The 23,346-nt window shown below is 33.7% G+C and overlaps 1 long non-coding RNA gene across 2 annotated transcripts; it reads left to right on the top strand.

Annotated features, from left to right (window-relative positions):
* Positions 1-134: 134 nt before the first annotated feature.
* LOC125491772 (uncharacterized) lies at positions 135-11,784 on the top strand. Of its 2 annotated transcripts, XR_008968359.1 has the most exons (3): positions 135-797; positions 10,498-10,562; positions 11,590-11,784. It is a non-coding gene; the product is annotated as an uncharacterized LOC125491772 (long non-coding RNA). The 2 variants fall into 2 exon arrangements; XR_007268434.2 differs by lacking the exons at positions 10,498-10,562; positions 11,590-11,784 and adding an exon at positions 2,870-3,134.
* Positions 11,785-23,346: the final 11,562 nt, after the last annotated feature.

Below are 23,346 nucleotides of genomic sequence, written 5' to 3'. Positions count from 1 at the left end.
TTTGTAACACCCCCTGTAACACCACGTAATTTTCACTCATTATTTTTGGTGTTGTTTACATTAAAATGATATTTTCTATCAAAAGAAAATAATTTATTATTAAAAACTATTTTTTTAAAAGTGTATAATTATTTATATTGTGTTATGTTGTTGTGATTATTAATTTAAAGTGTATATAATGTGCGTATTTATTTTATCATATAGTTAGTAATTCGATAAATTTAGGTAGCGTGTGATTTTAGTTTTTAAGTGTTGTATATAATATGGGTCGACCAACATAAAGAATTCTTTTGCGAACCCATATCCTTCTTATGCTGTCCAAAATTTAGAGGAGAAGTATTAAGCATAGTATTAGCATCTTCTATCTATCCCTCTTTGTAACCACCAAAAGGTGAAGAGCCATCCCCCCATTAACCCATCTTAATGCAATTAAACCTTTGCTTTATGATATGAACCATCACATTATTTTTGCTGCACTAAACTCCCTTCACACCAGCCTTACAAAGAAAAAGAAAAGTCCTTCTCCCTTCTCGCATTTTCGGCCATTTCTGCACACCCATCTTGTTTGCCCCATATCTCCTTCGTCTTTTATCGGAATTGGACGTGTGAGTAGTCGAAATTCATCTACTCGGAGAGATCTTACTCATGGTATCATCAGTTTTTGAATATAAGGGAAGAATTGGTCGCAGTTTTGGTTTCAAGCAGACGAGTCGTGCGGTTTTCTTGGAGTCTTCGGGAGCCATGTTATTCTCTTCTTTCTCCGCCGTTCCAGTATTGTTTTTCCACCTAAAATTCAGGTAACTAACAGCGATCTTAGTACGATTAGAATTCGTTTGGGATTTATTTGGTATTAATGGGTAATTAGTTTGGGTTAGTATCGTGCTAGAATTATGGGTAGGGAAAATTATATATATGTTAGTGTGGTTATTTTCTTGAAATTTCCTGATTTTATGATTGTTAGTTACTGAAGTTTTGTTGTGTTGTTGGAGTGTGTATGTTGAGTCATGTTTATAAGTGGTGTGTTGTTGTCTTGTATTGGAGAGATATGTTGGCTTATGTTGGATGTAATATTGTTGTTCAGGGCCTGTTCTCCCCAGCTTATTTTCAGTTCAGTTCAGTTCAGTTCAGTTCAGTTCAGTCAGTTCAGTTCAGCTCTTGACAATACTTTTACTCTCACATATCACTATTCATTTCAGTTCAATTCAATTCAGTTCAGTTCAGTTCAGTTCAGTTCAGATCAGTTCATTTCAGATAAGTTCAGTTCAATTCAGTTCAGTTCAATTCAGTTCAGTTCAATTCAGTTCAGCTATTTTATGCCGAAGAGAACAGGCCCTCAGTTGTGGTTCATGCGTGAGAAACGTGCTTGCAACAAACATGGGATAGTTTCATTCCTTGTTGATCTTGCCTTCTCTTGTGTGTTTCAATGATTTAATGAGGCATGCAGGAAGTTTAGTTTGTTGTTGCATTGTTGTTCAAAGTGTTATGTATTACCACTTTAATAGTTTTGTTTCTTTCCTTCTTTCCTTTCCTTTTTGCTTTATGTTATCATATGAGTTACTTAGTTTCTTTTACTTTCCTTTAGTATATGTTGTTGGCAGCTTCATCAAATCTTAGTTGGCTTGCCAGTTTGGTGTAAAATGTGTTATATGCATAAGTATTATGCTTTGGTGTTATGAAGTGTATTGCATTCAATATATCAGTGTTTTCTGTAAGACTATATATATTTTTTTGTGATATATTTGTATGTTTATAAATAGTTAAGTCATAATTTCTATTTTATTTTATTTTATTTTACAAAGATAGTTATTATATTGGGTATGGTCGTAAGTTGCTTGGGCTACATCTTTGTAAAATATTTATGAATAAATTCATTATTTTATAATGTTTTTGTCTGTTTGTATCAATGATGGGATATAATGTGTTGTAGTTTTATAAATCAATATCTAAGTTGTCGACGTTTCAGTACTCGAGGGAGAATAATACTGTCTTTAGTACCGTTTCGCCAAGAGTTATGTACCGGGGGTATTATAACTAACGTTGTAATTAACCTTGTACCCAAACTCAGACAACGAGGGTGTAGTAGTTGGAGTATTTGATTTTACTGTGTTCTGGTGTATAATTATGTTTTGAAGAGTGTTTATTCTTTTTGGTTGGCGAAATGATTTTTATTTAGTATTGTTATTATCACTGTTACTCTGAGAAGAATAAATATTGTTGGATTATTGAGACTCTTGGATTGCGATCTTAGTCTCTGCTGATTTTAGGTGTAAGGCCTTAAGGGCAACCTTATTACTTATCTTTGATGAATAAATGTTTATTATATTTATCGGTAGAAATATTTTATTGAGATCAAGATATCCGGTGGGATAGATGTAGTCCCCGGTGAAGAACATGCCAACCACCTAGGTTGCGATTTAGGGGTATTACATGGGTTAATTGTTGTCGTCCTAGAGGTTGGAAAGTACTAAGCTGGGTAATATCCTGCATCGGGAGTTTGGCCATTCTTAGACACAGGCAGTAGGGAATGTAAGCCCATAGGCTGTCTGGAGATTTCGATCTGACAAACCTTAGGAAGTGGGTTGCGATCCACTGGCGTTCTGCTCTTTCTCAAAAGCTATTTATATTATTTTGGAGGCTTATGTTTTTGATCTTGTATGTCTATATTAAGTTTATTAATCATGATGTACTTTATTTTAACCATGTTAAACTGTTAGTTGTTGTTCTGCTGTTGTTTGGTTCAGTTTGATCTTTTATGTTGATTGGGACTTATTTATTAACGCTTGATAACTTCTACATGGATCCTAATTGAGCTGGGAGAGCTGTTAGTTACAGCCCACTGATTGTGGATATTTGTTGTATATCTTTGCAGGTTATGTTGATGACAATCTTATTTGGTTTTGGGTTCGGGTTGAGATGTGAGCATTAAAATGTTAGATGTTTAGGCCTAGACTCTTTTATTAATTTAGGAGTTAGTTATCTCTTTTGGTTATCAATTTAATTTATTTATACTATCTATTTATGTTGGTTTTATCACTTAGATATTTAAACGCATTTCTTGTAGTAGTGACATTCCCAGAAGACGATGTTTCCGCCATCGTCCTATAATACTATTATTACAATTTCTTTCTTTTTCACCTGAGGACTCCACATATTAGCCACAACGACCTGTGGGTCGCCCCGCTAGCGACTAACCTTGGATTAATTATCCACACGATTAACAAGCGATCGTAGGGTTGCTCTGATACTATTTGTAACACCCCCAATATAAGAAGATTTGATCAAGCTAACTACATATACCAATTTGTATAATTTGTACTAAAACATACTCCCTCTGTTTTTTTTTTATCTTTCTCACTTTCCATTTACACATCTTCCAATGCACATTTTTGAACTTAAATATCTTTCATCATATATTAGTAAAAATTATAACGATTGAATATTAATAATGTACTAATCGAGACGAATCAAACAAGATCCCACATGACTATATTTTTTCTTATAAATTGAAAAAAATTGAGAAGATTCTCTCTAAGTATGAATAGTGTCAAGATTCTAAGTGAGAACGATAAAAAAAAACAGAGGGAGTACATAACTAGTGTATACTTAGCAATTAGAGATCAAGCTACGTAAATGTACCTTGATAATTCACGAAACAAGAAAATCAACTAGCAATGGAATGCTCACGAACGAAATCCTCCTATCAATTATAAAGTAGTTCTAATCAACAGGATGAAAAATATATGAACTCTAAAACAAATTATGCTAAACTAACTAATTCTAAATTTTTTCATGCTCAAACAATTAAATATCTTTTTATAGAACTCAAAAAGATCAAAAACTAGGAACTAAACAAACTTGAAAAAGAGTACTCACAAAACCTCTTGCTAAAACTCCTCCGTGAAGAACAAAAACTACTCAAAGAGAGCACTCACTTTAGAGAAAACTTTATTAAGAACTCTCATGATTTTTTTGGTGAAGTGAAAGTGAAGGATTAAAGGGGTATCTTGTGTAAATTAGGGTATAAAAGAGGTAAAACTTTCCTAAATCCTTAAAATTAGGGCAAAAAAAATTTAAACTTTTCATGCATGTTACAAAGCTGTCGTGCAGCTAGCTGTAGATGCAGTAGAATTGTTTTTGAATTTTCCTTTATTTATAAAAATTCTTTCTAAAATCAATTTTTGCTTGATTTTAAGAAGATTGCTAAATCTTCCCAAATTAATTAAAATCTCATAATTTCTAACTCAATATAAATCTCATAAAAATCTGATTTTATAAGTCTTAATAAAATAATTTAAATATTTAAATTTTTCGGTTTTATTTAAAAGAAACCTATTTTTCAAAAAAACACAAAAAATATCCTAAAATTACATATTAAAATGTATAATCTAGTTTTATTACCTAAAAATGAATTTTTGGATTTTTATAAAATTGTTTATAAAATATTTGTTTAAATAACTAATTAAATAAATAAGATAATGTCAAGAGCAACTATTGTTAAAAATTACTAAAATAATTTTTAAAATTCAAACTAATTAACTGAATTCAAACTAAAATAATTTTCAAAATTCCCTCCAAAGTGATTTTGAAATAATTTAAAATGAGTTTTGAAGATAAAATTTAGAATTGTTTTAAATAATTTCAATAAATGCCTAAAAATCCGGGGTATTACAGGTGGGGTGGTGGAATTGAAAAAAATATATTTTTTTTCTTTTTTTAATAAATTAATTAACAAAAAATTGGATGGAAAAGGTCATTAATGTCACTTTTTTTTATAAAACAATAATGCGGGGTCACCTTGTAAAATCCTTTTTTTTCCACCATGTAGAATTTTCAATAATCAAAATGAGTAATTTTCCCTTTTTATTTACATAATAAAAATGAGTAAATTTAAGAGGAAATTGAATTTAATGAATTTCAATTATTGTTTTTCTTATGACAAGAAAATATTCTTTTATGAAAATTGAGTTAATCACTTTATTTCAACTTTATAAATTACACTTTTGTTCTTTTTCGGACTTCAAAAATTCTTACCTTTCATTCAAGGGCGTGAAATTGAGCATGTGATATGTATATGGATATGTCAGTGAGTTCTTTATATTGTGCCAATATTTTACATGCTTTTAGTCCAATCTCAAATTATGGTGAATTTTATATTAAAATCGGTCAAAATAGGACCTTTATACAATTTGTAGTTTGAAACTCAACTTAATGAATTGAGTTTCATATGAATTTTGGTAGAATTCTAGACACTTTTTAGGATTAATTTGGAAATTTTCACTTGAATAGGACATCATTAAGATATTTTTTCATTTATTTCATTAACCGATGAAGAAATCAGTGTTACGAATTCAGTGATTTTCTTGAACATCTTATAAAAATAATATAAAATTATACGAAATTCATATGAATACAATTTTTATGTTGTAGGAAAGCTACTAATGTCTAATTAAATGTTGCTTTTTTATTTCTTTTCAAAAATCTTTATTTAAATATTTATTCACAATAGGGTTCAAAATTTGGTGTCTATACACGCTCAAACGAAGTATTCAAGGTCTTATATATAGCCTTGAGAACGGGGGAGAAGGGATGTTGAACAGGCCTCCTATTCCCCTGAACCTAACGTCGTGATCCGAACCCTGATCAAAACGGCCAGGCACTCCCGCCCAAAACTCGAGCTCCCTAGCCTGAGACTCGAGCTTCCCAACCTGAAACTCGAGCACCTCAAGCCTCAACTTAAGCCCCATCATGGAGGGGGGATGCTAGACATATCATCAATGAACGAGCTCTTAGGAAGGGTACTCGAGACACTAGTGAAGTATTAAATTAGCACAAAGTCCGGTCTAGGCGAGAGGAAGAGCCGGCTCTCAACACTAACCAGGGACGGGAATGATCATCAAGAACATGAACAAGCCAGTCAAAGATATGAAGAAGAATCGAGCACATCCAATACAAGCGAGCGCCCCAATGCTCACTTCGGCCACCTTGGATTCATCACTTCATTCAGCAAAGAAATTATGCAGACCCATAATCCTCGAGAGGTGAAGCTTCCCTCGATTGAGCGTGAGGGAGGAACCACTAATCCTATCAACCATCTTATGACCTTTAAGGTGAAGATGAGCGCTCAAATAAGGACTAAAGTTGCATGGTGTAAGTTTTTCGAACAACACTTAAAGGGCTCGCCTTGACGTGGTTCACCAAACTCCCCTTAGAAGAATCTCAGACAGACTTCGCTTCTCTCGAAGCAACCTTCGAACAGAAATTCATAGCCAGAAAGCGGTATCGAAACATGGGCAACTATTAATGTCTGTGAGATTGTAGAGAAATGAAAGTTTGGTATATTATATCAAGAGATTCAATAAGGAGTCCCTGAAAGTGTTTGACCTTCAGGATAGTGTGGCCTTCCCTGCCTTGATGTTGGGATTGTATCCCTCGATTAGATTCAAGATGAAATTGGCAGAAAGCAAAGCATCTACTTTATCTGAGACCATACATATCGCCCAAAAGTTTCATACAAGATTCAGACATCTACATGACCCATGAGGAGCCGCACAAGAGAAAAATGATCATCTCACTCGAGCTGACACCTCCAGGGACGCTCCCCGAAGAGATAGAGATAAGAAGCCTCGAACAGATGATGACGTGTACAACCCACGGTATAATATCAATAGAAGAGAAATTTACCTTGACATAAAGGAGAAACCCATCCTTCTGAAGCCCCCCTCCCCATTAAGAAATCCATTAGCATGAGGAATAAAAAAAGCCCTTGTGTGAATACTACCACGACTTCGGGAACACTACCCACGATTGTCGAGAGCTCAAGAGGGCATTAGACAAGTTGGCTGAAAGGAAAGCTGAACAGGTTTTTGAAAAACCCGAATGAAAAAGAACAAAGAACCTCGCAGATAAAGAGACTTAAGAGTGATGACAAGCTGGAGGGTACGCTTCGGGTGGCCTAATCGACCCCTCTCGAAAGAAACACCTTTACACCCTCAAAAATGGGTCAACGAATGTGACTTCCTCTGCAGTGTGCTCTAGGATGACATTCAAAGACAAAAAATGACCTATCGAAATCCCCCACGCGGACCCCCTAGTCGTCGATCTTAAAATATAAGATCGCTAATCTACGGGTGGGTCGAGTTATGATAGATAGAGGAAGCTCTGCTGACATCATGACTATAAATTTCCTTCGAAAGCTAAAGTACCAAGCAAGTGGTCTCCTTCACATCAGCCAGTCGTTAGTATGATTCGACGGGCAATCATTGAATCCCCTGGGATCAATGAAACTGCCAGTCTGGATGGGAGACAAAGGGAAGGGAAGGAGCTTCCTCGTCAACTTCTTGATTGTCATGTCGACCTCCCATAAAATGTGATCATCGGGCGACCAACGCTCAACCTAGTAAAAGCTACAATATTCTCTATTAACTGCTGGTATAGTTCGAGCAGAGGACTCAAATGTCAGTTAGTTGTTCGGTGATCAAAAGTCTGTGCGGGAATGCTATGTGAACACCCCAAAAAATCATTTTGAGGAAGTATGGAAGAAAAGGAACAACCTGAGCTTGAAGAACCTACCTCTGCCTATCATAGGACTCTATGTTGGAGAGAACCCAAAGCGGTATGACAGGCCTCGTACGGTGGACGAAGACGAGGAATTGTGCATCAATGAGGAAAAAAGCCAAACGGTTTGACTCGGCAAGCAAGTGCCCGATGAGATCAGATCCTAGATTATATATACCATTAAAGAAATTCGAGACTGTAATATCTCGAAAATGTAATCTTGATTAACATAAATAATTAGCTTAAATAAATTTTTAAAAATTTATTCATCACTTCTCTAATATATTGGAAGTAAAATGAAGTTAAGTATTAAGATTAAAAGAAAGTAGGAGATGTTGCTAATTTTAGTAAATACAAATAATTAGAAATTTTCTAAAATTATAAAATAACCATTTTCACCCACTTCATCTTCTTCCTTAAGCCTTATCTCCTTTCTCTCCAAGGCTTCCAGAAGACCTTGCTCCCCAAGTACACTTCAACATTAGGCTTCTAGTTTCTTAATGGAGTTTTTATTTATAAAATTTCTATAAATAGTAAGCCAAATTCACAATTCATCACCAATCAAAAATTCGAAATTTATGCAACCTTCTACCACCCATTGAACACTCCCAAATTACTCACTTTTAAATAAAATATTTAGTAAATAATATTTTAGTAATTTAGGAGTATTACAGCCACGTGACTCACGCTTTTGGCAACCAACTACTAACTAACAAATATAACTTGCAGCGGAAGACTTTAACCAATAATAATAATACTTCTTATTAATAAAAGTAAATATTATATCAATATTCGATATAAATAAAACACCCTAATCTAATTGAAGTTTCCATTCTTATATGCTCTCATGCACATCCAAAATTCGCCTGCAATACTTCTTACCAAAAAGGTAAACAGGGTAAAGCTAAATAGGAAAAAGGAAATATGCGCCAGTATAAAACTGAGTACAAAATATATCATATAAGTAACACATTTGTTAGTTCGCAACATTTTTCATTTCGAAAATTCCATCACTAATAATTCAAGAATAACTCTTTAAAAATAAACTATTTTCAAACACTTAATAATAATTCAAGAATAACCTTTTAATTAAGAACAAAATCTTTCCAAACACTTGAATAATGATTCAAGAATAACCTTTTAAGAACAAACTTTTTCAAAACACTTGAATAATAATTCAAGGATAACCTTTTAAGAACAAACTCTTTCCAAACAACTTGGATTATTAAAAATAATCTTGAAAACAATTCCTCTTCTCATTGCTAAGTTGCACACCCCCCAAGTTAGTCACCCCATCACGGAGCTCTATCAATGGGTAACTAATATTGCCCAAGTGGTCTTTGAAGCTCTTGATATTAATCAAGCTGAAATAATAATAATATGACTTGTAAGTCATGAATAAACCTCCTTTCCTCCTAAACAACTTTTTGAAGACTCAGTGTTCATAAAAACCAATCAACCCTTCCTTGTAAAATACTTTAATTTTCCAAGAAGGATAATAAAACTTCTATATATAAACATGATTGATAAAATCATTCCTTCTTTTCACTTCCAATAGGGAATAATAAAATATTAGAACCAGTTTAAACCAAATTTCTAAACCAATCCAACCATCAAATCAATAAACAACTTTATTACATAAAACCACATTTCAAAAGATCTAGCTACATAACATACCTTGAGCTTGCACAAAAAGTATACTAGTATCTCCACTTAGTTATAATCTTGAACGATCTCCTAACAAACCAATAATATAAAAATCGAATAAGTAACTTATCACATGAACTTAATCATGAATGTAAACATGAAGAACCTATCATGAGCATGTAATCCCCCATGATTTTAAAGGATTTTATAAATATATTTAAGTATTTATATATTTATATTTAACACAAATGAGTTTTAAAATGATTTGACTATTTAAAAAGGTTGACTATTTTTAAAAGTCAAAGAAATTATATCATGATGTAATAAAGTTGAAAATATTTTAATTATGCATGCTTTGATAAAAGTTTTAAATACTAATTTATATTGAAAAAGAAGTCTAATGGAATTGAAAATCCTAAAAGGATAAAAAGGAAAAGAGTCATAGGGATGATTAACGTCCCGAATTAATTATGTCGTTCATCATCAATTTTCATTAAACTTTATTCTTTTCCTAAGCCCAAAAGGGAAGCCTTATAAATACCCTATTACTCAATTATTTTATCCCATACAAAAAAATATTTTTCTCTCTCCTCCTTCTCACCCACACGGCATTCTCTCTCTTCTTTTCTCTTCCACGGTTTCTTCTTTTCTCTTCCAAATTCCTTTCTTCTTCTTCTTCAAGTAACGTTTCTTCTTCGACAAGAAACATCACAAGCCTTCCAAAAGCCGTTGAGTTGCTGCCGCTGTGGTCTGTTATTTTCAGCGCCTCTTTGTTCTCTCCTTTGTTGGTTATTTTCTTTTCTTCCTTCTTAAGATTCCATTAAAGACTATTTTTTATGTTTTTTATTGTTGTTAATCATGATTATTAGTTTAAATTACAGTTTTAATAAGTAATTTCGATTCATCTATAGTTTATATTATAAGAAAAAAATTTCAGATTTGTTATTATGATTAGATTATAGTTTTAATCATGAAAACATGAATTTTTAGGGTTTTAAATTGCTAGAAAACCATAGTAGCATATTAGATACTATGAGATTAACTTAGAATATGATTTTAAATATGTTATATATATTTAAAGGAGGTTTATTAATTTTTAAAGTTGCTGTAATTTAGAAAGGGTTTATTTATAGAGTTTTTAATTACTAGTATGGTAGTATTATGCTAGGAATTAAAAATAATTCAAGTTTTGATATTAAAATCAACTTTTAAACGTATTTAAAGAGGATTTTAAGTACTTTAAGGCTGCTGTAATTTTTATTTAAGGTTATTAATTTCGGTTATATTGATTTCTAGGCGGAGAATATCTCGTAGGGGACTTTTAAAGGATTAAAAGTGGCCTACAGGCTAGTTTACACGAGGTACGTAAATTATTACGTGCTATGTGATTAGTATCATGTTTTAAGGAGGATTAAATTTTAGTATCATGTATAGGAACTTATTTTGTTCATATATATGTGATTTCTAGTAATTGATTTACATGTTTTATGCCTGTGTACAAGCATGTGATTTGAGATTTATTATGAATACTAGATTATATGTTTGTATGGAATAAATGATGCAAGCATGAAAACAAAGTTCATTTATTAATTCGCATGAGGAATTAATATATGTTGAAGAGATTCAATCATGTTATTCATGTATTCCCTGACAAGTATTATTTTTATTATCTTATGAGGACTGTGGACCTTATTTGGTAAGTTTGACAAGTTATGCCTTTATAAAGGTAAGATTATTGTTGGCTAGGTTCAACAAGTAAAGAAAGTTGAGATTAAAAAGAAAGTATTCTTGGATTGTAAGTTGTGATCACTTGTTAAATCCGAAGATAAAAGAAGTTCAGTTGTGATTGTCTGGTTATTATTTATGTGTTGCTTGTGTGTGGGTCATAACAAGTGATAATATGTAAATAACGTAAAGTGTAACGAGAATAGTTATAGACTTTAGACTGGTGCATGTCTAGAGTTGGACATTATGAGTTGGAGTACATGGTGAGCGAGCCATGGCTTTTTACAGGAATGGATTGATCACCATTTCTTTTCAATTAGCAAAAGTTCCTCGATATCGTAGGTCAATCTGAAATGCGTTGTAGTGCCTAGTAGCACCCGTATTTCATCTTCGTAGGTGAAGACATTAGTAGATAAGACAACTCAGTTCCAATAACTAATCCATTAAAGTGAGAAATGATGTTTAGAGTTTAGTTCAGTAAAAGTTATCTACAGAATGTTGTATGATTATATTATTATCTATCCCTGCATGTTATTTATGTAGTATCATGTTTAGGAATGCTTATGTTATGTAGTACTCAGCTTTGCTGATTACGTGCGTTGTTTGTATGTGTGATCATGGCTTTGCCTTATTGATCCTGTGATGATCCTTTATGGTGAGCAGATTCAATATAGCATTGACATTACAGGTTCGCAGATGTGCATCATTGGGAATCTGGAGTGGAGAGATTGTGTAACTAGCATAGTTTAATTTCTGCTTTATTGAGAACATATTTTTATTTAAGTTGTTTGAGTTGATTAAGTTGTTTGTTTAAGTCCTAAACACTTGTTATTCATTTTGAGTTATAATAAAGTTGAAGTTTAGTTAATTGTTTTCCGCTGCAAAATTCTGAATAAGCCGATACGTTGTCACACGGGCGATAATACTTGGGTAATTCTCTACTTGTATATTTAAAAGTATTTTCTAAAAAGAGAGAATTATCGGGGTGTTACAGAGCATAATATTTTTGAGTAAGAAACATTGAAAATCTTTTTTTTTTGTCTAAACATAAAGAAAATTAGAACTTGAATAAGAAATTTAAAACTAGAATAGATAAGAAGAGAAAGAAGAACCTTGAAGTAAGAGAGTTTGGATTCGCCAAAGTTTTTGTGTGGAAAAGATGGCTTAAGGTGTGGGTATTTATAGGAGTAGAATAGGTAGTACTTAACTTCCAAAATTAAATAGTATGTAACCTTCACCATAAATTAGGATATTAAACCAAGATTTGTAACCTACACACTAATTAGGGAGTTATGAAAAAAAACACTTCCCCTAAATCATGATGATGGCCAGCTATATGGCCTTAAATATATATTTTTTTGTTTTTTTTTTGTTTTCAAATATTTTAAATGCTTTTGTTTTTCTTTTTGTAAAAGAAAACTTATTTAATAAAATTTTGACTAGGATAAAAGTTTGACAAATTCAAGTTGGTGTCATATTCCCGCTAAAAAAATTTAAAATCAGTGAAATTACAAGAACACCCTTTTCTTAATATATTTATTTAAGAAAATAAATATTTTAATTACCTAGATAGATACTCAAAAATATGGGGTATTACAACCCAACCCCGTGTTTTTCCGGCCACCCTCCAACCACCACTTATCGGTCACCCTTGTTGCACGCCAGACTCGCACCACTGGCCTGCCACCGCTCCAACAAAACTCCTCCTTCCTCTCCCTAATCTTCTCGCTGCTCCTCCTTCCCCCTCTCGTATCTCGCTGCTCCTCTCTCCTCCTCAATCCCACCTGGGCTGCTTCCTCCCCTTGACGCTAGCACCGACACCCCCCCCCCTTGCGTTGTGTCGTTGTCCGTCTACTTCATCCAATATAGTTATGCTACATACCTTTCCCTCCAATTTATTTGTTTTGAAAAGTTTAAGTTATTATAGTTTGGCTTAATGATTAATTAACATGATCCATTTGTATGTTGGGATAATTAATTAAACTAGTTGAGCTTATAATCTCCAATTATAGTATACTTATTTAGATATAATGGTACTCTTAATCGTACAAGGCTGATTTGAATATAGAGACTTAGTATGATTAATAAACCAAGTTGATTGAACTTAGTTAATTAAATTTAATGTTATAGAGTTTCTCTACTACATGAAATAATCATACAACCTAAATATGGTCTAAAATAGACTATGACATTACCATTGGTGCTTTTAATTAATTGGAGTATATATATTGAGTCATTTCATGATACCTAGTTATAACTGAAATATATTACTTAAGTACACTTGGATTATTACTATCGTAAGCTAATGAGAAACATATATAACTTCACTTTATTAAGCTCTTTTATAAATTTTGGGTAATGTAATTGAAAGGTACTTGTTTTCACTTATTAACACATGGTTTCCACTTTCTAGCTTTAATTAAATGAATCTCATGTCTTAGCTATATAGTTGAAAATAATATTTAAGTACTTATCAAGAGCCCGATAATTAATAGACGATAATTTTGATACTAAAAGCTTAGTATAATAAGATAGTTCTATAATCACACCTTCAAGTCATTAAACATGAAATTTCATGAAACCTATCACTAGTGTTTGTTAGTATTTAATTTGGACTTAGAACTCATATTGAATGTGTCATCTGGAACCTTTTAATAAATTTAGTCGAGTCATGAGTTATAGTTTAAGTACTAAATAATGATAATGAGATTTCCATAACCATTAATTTCATAAACTCTCTAGTAATACATAGGCACATGATGGAATGGATCGTAGAACTTGAAATCTATAATAAAATATTAATAAGTCGTCCTTTATTAATTCTTTAATAGATTAGAAAAGAAAAGGCACATTACAAGTCTCCCCCGGCTATCAAGTATAATAATCGCGACTCGATGTAACGTCTACCGCTAACACTCGCACTCCCCTTCCAACTTCATTTTATGACGCTTTTACATAATATTTTGATGATATGTGTTTATGGATTGCGGGATATGCAATGTTTTGCTAACTGATGTTTACGATGATGTTATGATATAAATTAGTTTTCATGATGCTTACGAGATGTTTTATGACGTAAATATAAAAATGTTGAAACATGATAAATGAAAGTGAAAGATAATTCTTGTCAGTACTTTATGGACATCGCAAGTGTGTCATCTTTGTTGTGACCGTCTTTCGAATACTGGAACCGCAAGTGTCACCTTTACTGTGACCGTCTTTTGGATTAATGTTATCGGCGCCGCAAGTGTCACCTTTGTTGTGGTCCCCTTTCGATTTAAGGATTATGATGCTATGATGTTGCACTTGTCAAATTACCATTAAGAATGAGGTAAGATTATAAAGGATAATATCTCATAATGGTTGAATTTCCATTATGAAAGTATATGTTTATGAAATGATGTTTGCGATATTCTCTTCTCCCCGTTTTAAAAATAAAATGAGTTGAAATGAATTTACGTTGTTAGAGTATTATGTTACTGGGCCTCGGCTCATGACGTTTTGTTTTTCTATTTTAGGTACCGATGGGGATGACACAATGGTTTAGCAATGAGGAAATGTTATTAAAATGACTCAAACATTTACAGCTTTTGTAACTTAAGTAGTTAGTTAGTTTAATTAACATTAACTCTGTTTTACTTTAATATAATCTAGTACATTTAAGTTTCCACGTTATTATATGTTTGTTTAAGTATGTTGCCTTGTATTTTCCTAATGGAAAGTACGCTAGTAATGCACCGACCAAAGGCTAGGTCTTCCACTGCTACTAATCAAGATTAGTTAATCTAATAAAGATGCTAAGAGGTCGAGGCATTACATAGACATGTTTGCATACAGAATCGATGAACTGCCTTGCATCGAGCCGAAAATCATGGTACACCATCTCAACATCAAAGAGGGTCATCGCCTCATAAATTAAAGCAGAAGTTGTGACACCATGGGGTCGAGACAAGCCAAGCTACTGCTGAGGAAGTAAAGAACTTTCTCGAGTCAAGTTTCGTAAAAGAGTGCCAATACATTAAATGTCTAGCCAACATGGTGCTGGTTCGAAAAGAAGTTGGAACACGGAGGATGTGTATCAACTTCACAGACCTGAACAAGATATGTCCGAAGGACGACGTCCCTTTGCCAAATATTGACAAATTGGTTGACTACACGACAGGGTATGCTCTCTTCAGTTTTATGGACGCAAACACGAGATACCACCAGATCGTGGAAGATCAAGTCCACACTGCCTCTACAACCAACTTTAGAATCCACTATATCTTTGTTCGAAATTGCCCTAAAATTAAACCCTAAATTCAAACTCACCTTCAGTAAATAATGCCGAAAATATTACCAGATTTGATGCCCAGACTTCGCCTTATGTTTGCCAGTGCACTGTTGTGGTTTTTTGAAGAAGAAAGTGTGGTTGATGAGAGATAATGCGGAGGAAGTTGAGGAGAGAGAATGAGGAAAGGTTTAGGAGAGAGAATGAGGGAAGTTTTTGAAAAGAGAAATTTAGGGAGGGAGAATTTGAATTTCTTTTGAAATAATGGATAGGCAAAAGTACAATTATGCTATTAGTATCTTGGTTTTACAAATTATTTGAAATAATCCAATTTTCGTATTTTACCCCCAAAACAGACATTTTTAGGTATTACCAAGCGTTGTATAAACAATATTTCCAACAACTGTCAAAACTCAACAAAGAAATCACATGGGGATTGGGCCAATATATGACACTGGGTCCAGGTTTTTCTCAATATTCTCTTCCTAAATTTCATATGATAAATAATCACCTTAGTCAAATTTGAAGTTTTCTTCAGCTCGAATTATACATGGTGCGAATTTTCTCGAAAGTTCGAAAACTAAGCAAAAGCTGGTAGCTACAACATTAAGAGAGAGAAATCAATATTACAAGGATAGATAGAATGGAAATTATATGATATGAATATATGCAACATATAGAGGGAAGCCAAGAAATTGATTTACAAAATTTTACCAAAGAATCCTTTATGAAATTTTAAATTTTGGATTTTACCGCCGGATCAGATGATTTTAGGCAATTACCAAACATGGTATTGGGAAAACATCTGATCCGATGGTAAAATCAAAAATTCCATGGTCGACCATGTTTAGAAAATCATATTCATACTCATACTTTAAATTCCACGTTTTTTTGAATTTTATAACAATCCAAACCATGTTTTTGTGAAATTCATAATGATCGAGAATTTTGAATTTGAGTTTGTTCATATTCATACTCATACTTCAAATTTCATGATTTTCGGTGTTCATGGTCGACCGACGATTATCAATTTCATGTTTATTCATCTATTTCATGAATTTACAATGATAAAAAAAAAGAGAAAAATTTCCCATTAAAATTTTTCCTAAAAACCGAAAAATAAATGTTCAATTTCACAACTTCTCGATCACAAATTCATGACTTCTTCATGAATTCTTACCATTTCATGATAAAAGAAAGATATTAGATTAAGAAAGGAAAGAGAAAATCTAAAATTAAAGATGTTCCATGGAAGAGGAGGGAGGAAGGTGAAGAAAGGAGGAGAGAGAAAATTAAAAAAAAAAACAAAAATTATAATTTTTTTTTACCAAAGAATCCTTTTCGAAATTTCAAATTTTTACCAAAGAATCATGTTTGAAATTTAAATTTTGGATTTTACCGATGAATCAGATGCTTTGAGGTAATTACCAATATGGTATTGGACATTCCCAAACCTGCTAAGTGCAGGATGTTTTCCCAGTCACAATCCACTCCCCAATACTCATCAAAGAAATCCTATGGAGATTAGACAATCATGCTACATGGTCCATTAGGTTAAATACCTTACAAACCTCATTGACTCACATTTTGGGCCTCATTGTCTCTCATTGTACTAAAAAGACCAAATTAATCCCAGCTGAGATGTTTTTACGTAATTACCAAACACGAAATTGTTCGTTAACAAACCTACTAAGTAGAAGATGTTCTCTCAATCACAATCAATTCCCATTATCCATCAAAATAATCCTATGGGGATTGGATAGTCATGCATGTCATTTGGTTCATTATGTTCAATACCTCACTAAACCTCATTTAATTGAATTTTGGATCCCAATTGTCTAATTCACATACTAAATAGTCCAATAACATTCCGAAAAAACATTCCAACTGTTTTTTTTTTATGTCTAAATTAATCTCAGAATTTTCAGAATTTTTTTGATATTTTTTGGTAGTTTTCAAAGTGTTCTAAAATATTTTGAGAAAGTAAAATAAAAGATTTTAATATTTTGTAAAATCATTTCAAAGGCAAAAGAAAAAGGGAAAACAACGGCTATGTTCAGTTCATCTTATTTTTGCTTATTTTAGATCTAATCAGATCATATCCGATCAGAAAAAATAAGTTTAGATCAGATCAGATCAAATCAAATCAGTTCAGATTAGATCATGCTTATATTTAAAAACTCATTATTACTATTAAATATCTTACATTACGTATTAGTAAAAATTATAATAATTGAATATTAATAAAGTACTCATTGAGACGAATCAAACAAGACCCCACATGACAATATTTTTTCTTATATATTCAGAAAAATCTAAAAAATTCTCTCCAATTGTGAATAGTGTCAAGATTCTAAGTGAGAAAGATAAAAAAAATACAAAGGGAGTATTATTATTTACTAGTACATTTGTTCAAAAGGATTATTATTGTTGTTATTGTACTTATTAATTATTAAATTGTAATTATTATTAATCTTGTTGTTATCATTATAAATGGTTAATATTTAAGTTATTTTGTTGTTATTAAATAATAGAAAATTAATGTAAGCCACGTGTTAAGAACATAAGATTGACGCAAAAATAAGAAATATATAAAATAAGATAGCTCATATTCATGACAAAGAAACTACTAAGTTCGGATTACATTTCAGAATAAGCTAAGTGCGAGATATAAATTATAAATTTAGATTCGGTATACCTCTTCCTACCGGATTCCAAATCTCTCTAGCTATTTGAAGTTGCACGCTATTTATTTCTTTCTTGCGCAAGTCATAATTGTTTGTATATCTTATTTTATCTTACATAAAAAAAAAGAGTTGAGTTTGCCGACTTCTCAAGTATGAAACATTTTTCTTTTAAGGGAAAGTGTGAACCATTGTATAAGTGCTCTTATAAATTAATGACTCGGGGTTATATAATTATTTTTAGTAATAATTATTATTATTATGATTATAATAATTGTTGTTGTTCTTATAATAATAATAATAATAATAATAATAATAATAATAATAATAATAATAATAATAATAATAATAATTATTATTATTATTATTATTATTAATAAAAGTTGTGTAAAAGTTGTAATAGAAATAAAATGATATATTTTATTGCATAATAATGAATTACAAAGTAATAACATATTTTATAAAAGATAAGATCTTGTAAATCAGATCAGATCAAATCAGTTCAGATCAGATTAGATCAGTTCAGATCAGATCAGATCAGATCATAAAAAATAAGTTCAGATCAGATCAAATAAGATAAGTTCAGATCAGAAAATTTCAGGTGAATTAAACATAGCCAAAGTTGAGGTGGTTGGCTCATGTTGATTATGGCTCACAGTTTCCGTAGTCTTTTTTTTTTACAAAAAAAAAAAACCATGTTAGTGTTGTATTATAGAGAGATTTTAAGCAAGATTCGAGAGTATGCTCTTGTTGTTGTGTTCTTCATTATCTCCTGCGAAGTGCGGTATATATAGTGCCGGGTGAATTATTCACCCGGTGATACATCATATCACTGCATAACTGCAGTGAAGTGTCTAATCATGGACGGAAAAATACAGCGTCGTTTTATCCGTTCACTATTTACATAGAATATTACAACACTCCCCCTTGAACGGATCTTAAGAATTACGGAGTGACAACTGCCTCATTAAAAACTTTACATTTGAAAGACCCTAGTGGGATAAAAACAAATATAAAGGAAAAAGAGTACAGTTGGGCTTTGATATGCATATATGCTTTTCTGCCTCGTTAAAACCTTGCCAAGAAAAACCCTATGGGATAAAAACTTGGACGAAGGAAAAAGAGTACAGAGCATATAGCGCTCCCCCTCAATTTAACGTATATCTCGAAGGCGACGTAGACCAGTTATGCGTACAAGCTCTTGGAATTGCTTTGCTAGTAATGCCTTTGAGAGTAGGTCGGCTAAATTGTCACATGACTGAACTTGTGTGACATTAATTGTTCCTTCATTTCTCCTAATCGTGGGTGGAAAAGAATTTAGGATCGATATGCTTTGTTCTGTCACCTTTGATATAGCCTTCTTTAATTTGTGTAATGCAAGCGGTATTATCTTCATGGATTATAGTTGGACCTTCTTGTGTCTCTTGGATACCACTTTCACTGAGTATGTGATGAGTCAAAGATCTCAACCATACACATTCTCTACCAGCTTCTTAAAGTGTGATTAATTCAGCTTGATTTGATGAAGTAGCTGTTAGAATCTGTTTTGTTGACTTCCAAGAGATTGTTGTATTTCCGTAGCTAAAAATATAACCTGTTTGCGATTTTGCCTTGACTGAATCTGACAGGTAACCTGCGTCGGCATATCCTACAAGGGTAGGATTTTCGTCTCGTGGATAGAATAATCCCATATCCGTTGTCCCGTGTATATAGCGGAGTAAGTGTTTAACTCCACTCCAGTGCCTGTTTGTAGGTTCGGAGCTGTATCTAGCTAATAAATTGACCAAGAATGCAATGTCTAATCTAGTATTGATGGCTAAGTACATTAAGGCTCAATGGCACTTAGGTATGGTACTTTGGGACCGAGTATATCCTCACCTTCTTCCCTAGGGCGGAAAGGATCTTCATCAATTTTTAAGCGACGAACAACCATAGGTGAACTCAACGGATGTGATTTGTCCATATATAACCTTTTTAGCACTTTCTCGGCATAATTGGATTGGTGAACAAGGATTCCATCCTTTAGGTGTTCAATTTGTAATCCAAGACAAAATTTGGTCTTTCCAAGATCTTTCATCTCGAATTCCTTCATCAAGCATTTAGCGGTTTCTTCAATTTCATCGGGTGTCCCGATGATATTTAAGTCATCAACATATACTGCAATTATAACAAAACCTATTTTCAGTTTGTTTGATGAAGATACATGGACAAATTTGGTCGTTCTTGTAGCCTCGATTCATGAGGTATTCACTAAGACGGTTGTACCACATCCTTCCAGATTGTTTTAAACCGTAAAGTGATTTTTTCAATTTTATGGAATGTAGCTTTCGACGTTTTGACCTTAAGGATTCAGGTACTTCAAGTCCTTCTGGGACTCTCATGTGGATATCAGTGTCAAGTGACCCATAGAGATATGCTGTCACGACATCCATAAGGCGCATTTGTAGTCCTTTGCATGCAGATAGACTTATAAGCAATCTTAGTGTCGTGGCATCTACCACTGGAGAGTATGTTTCCTCGTAGTCAATTCCAGGTCTGTGGGAGAAACCTTGGGTTACAAGGCTGGCCTTGTATCGTACGATTTCATTTTTCTCGTTTCGCTTTCGCACGAAGACCCATTTATATTCAACGGGTTTGACTCCCTTTGGGGTCTGGGCTATAGGGCCAAACACTTCTCGTTTTTTGAGAGATTTCAATTCTACCTGAATGGCCTCTTTCCATTTAGGCCAATCACTCCTTCGTCGACATTCATCCATCGATCTTGGTTCGGTGTCCTCAATATCAGTGGTGATTTCTGTGGCTATTGAATATGCAAATATTTCATCAATCGGAGTTTTTACCCTATTCCATTGCTTTCTAGAATGGACAAAATTTATTGAAATTTCGTGATTGTCAATGCTAACATTTTCATGCTCCCCCTCAGATGTAGCATCTGATTCTTTGAGCTCATTTTGGGGGTTGATGACGTTTTCTTCATTTGAAAATTGTTCCACTTTAGGAGAATCACTAGTTTTCCCATTATTTGTTCCTTTTCTTCTAGACTTCCTCGGTTTCAAGTCTTTGGCTCCGAGTGGTCTTCCAAGCCTTTTGCGTGTTATAGATTCATTTACGAGTGGATTTTCCGTTTTTTCTCTTGGGATTTCAACCTGTGCAGGAGCATTCACAGCAGGTATATGTGATTTTATCACTCCTTTTCAATTAGTGAATGCATCTGGCAATTGATTGGCAATGTTTTGCAAGTGTATACTTTTCTGAACTTCCTGCTCACACATATTTGATCTTTGATCAATATATGATAAATTTTTGGCATTCCATGATATTTCATTCCAACATGGGCCTCTTTATCTCCCCTAAGGTTGGGAAATTGTCTCATCAAAGTGACAATCGGAACCGAGCGGTGAAAAGATCACCAGTTGACGGTTCTAGATATCTTATGATGGACGGTGATTCAAATCCAACATAGTTCCCAACCTTCTTTGTGGGCCCATCTTAGTAGTTGGGTGGTGCTATGGGAACATAGACTGCACACCCAAAAATTCGTAGGCGAGCAAGGCTTGGTTCCTTTTCAACCACTAACTATAGTGGGGATAGATCATGCTTGGTGCTCGGCCTTAGTCTCAGTAAAGCCGCAACATGTAGTATAGCATGTCCCCGTGTAGAAGATGGGAGTTTTGATTTTATGAGTAATGGCCTCGCAACTAATTGTAGTCGCTTTATGAATGCTTCGCTAGGCCGTTTTGTGTGTGAACATGGGCTACTGGATGTTCCACGTCTATCCCAATTGACATACAATAGTCATTAAAAGTGCGGGATGTGAATTCTCCGGCATTATCAAGTCGGATTTTTTTATGGGATAGTTTGGGAATTGAGCCCTTAAACGCGTAATTTGCACTAGCAGTTTTGCAAAAGCAACATTCCTTGTTGATAGTAGACTAACGTGAGACCAACGTGTTGATGCGTCTATCAAACCAGAAAGTATCTGAATGGTCCACCTGATGGGTGTATTGGCCCGCAAATATCTCCTTGGATTCTTTCTAGGAATGCAAGATTTTCACCTTCAAGTTTATTTTTAGAAGGTCTTATGATTAATTTGCCAAGGGAACAAGCCTTACAATTATGCTCATTTGAGTGTGGGCCCGTATGTTTTTCAACGGATGCCTATTTGAGCTTCGGACGATTTTCGTCATCATGCTTGTTCCTGGGTGACCCAAGCGATCATGCCATAGAGTAAATAGTGCTTGGTTGTCTACCTTATGGTGGGACACCAACTTTGTTTCAACTGGACTGATATAAGTAAAATACAGTCCTGAAGAGTATGATGGCATCCTTTCAAGGATTATTTTCTTGCCATCATCACATTTATTGAGATACATGTACTCCTTTCCGTTTTCGTTAATGGTTTCGACATGTTAACCATTTGTGCGCAGATCTTTGAAATCAATAGATTTCTTTGAGTTTTACCTGAATACAATGCGTTGTTTATAGTGACGTGTGTTCCTTTTGGTAACACTATGCATGCCTTTCTGAGCCCTCAACCATATTTGCAGTGCCTGCAATGGTGTTGAGGTCGCCTTTTCTTGGCTTAAGCTGAGTGAAGTATGACTTGTTACTCAGGATGGTATGTGTAGTGGCACTTTCAATCAGGCATTGTTGGGCACCTTTTGTTTGTCATTATCTTCATTAAAACATAAATTTATTCATAGAAAGAGGTACATTACATGAAATGATAAAAAGGAATGCAAGAAACAAGAGACATCAAGTAAGACAAGTGTACATGAAGTAAAGTGAAAAAACAACATCATAGGTTGATCTAGGGGGATAAGAGGGCTAGCCATTAGAAATATCTTCCATGAGGTAATCAGCTACATCGAGGTCCAGGAGTGGAGTAGTTTCGGTGAAGAAATTTGTTTCGCCACGTCTCCCTTGACCCTTAGTAGAGGCCACATATAGATGCACAAGATGTTTGGTTGTGCGGCATTCATTTGCCCAATGCCCTTGAATGCCACATTTTAAACATTTCTCTTGTATTCTTTGTTGGGAGTTTCTTCCTCCGCGTCCTCTATTTGGGCGCCAGTTTTGGCGTTCGTCCTCTTCCTCTTCCCCTGCCATTTCCATTGTCATTTCTTTCTCCATTACCCCTATTTTTGAACTGGCCATTCCAATTTGAGTTACCTCCCCGTTTATTCCAGCGCTTGCCACCTCTAGTGGCATTTGTTTCAACTACTGCTGCGCTGGAACCTGCTGGCCTTTGATTATGAATTGAGAGCAGGATTTGATTGTTCTGTAACCAAAAGGATGGCAATTAGGTCGCAGAAATTTTGGCAACGCCTTTCACGATATTGTTCTTGCTGAACAACATTATTGGCATGCATAGTAGAGAGGGTTTTCTCAATCATGGCTCGTTCAGATACAGGTTCTCCGCACAGCTTTAGCTGTGAGGTGATGCAAAGTACTGCAGAATTGTAC

The sequence above is a fragment of the Beta vulgaris genome, chromosome 1 (genome assembly GCF_026745355.1).
Source record: "Beta vulgaris subsp. vulgaris cultivar EL10 chromosome 1, EL10.2, whole genome shotgun sequence".
Lineage (NCBI taxonomy): Eukaryota > Viridiplantae > Streptophyta > Magnoliopsida > Caryophyllales > Amaranthaceae > Beta > Beta vulgaris.
Note: the sequence above shows the minus strand (reverse complement) of the source record. Positions and strands in the feature narration are given on the sequence as shown.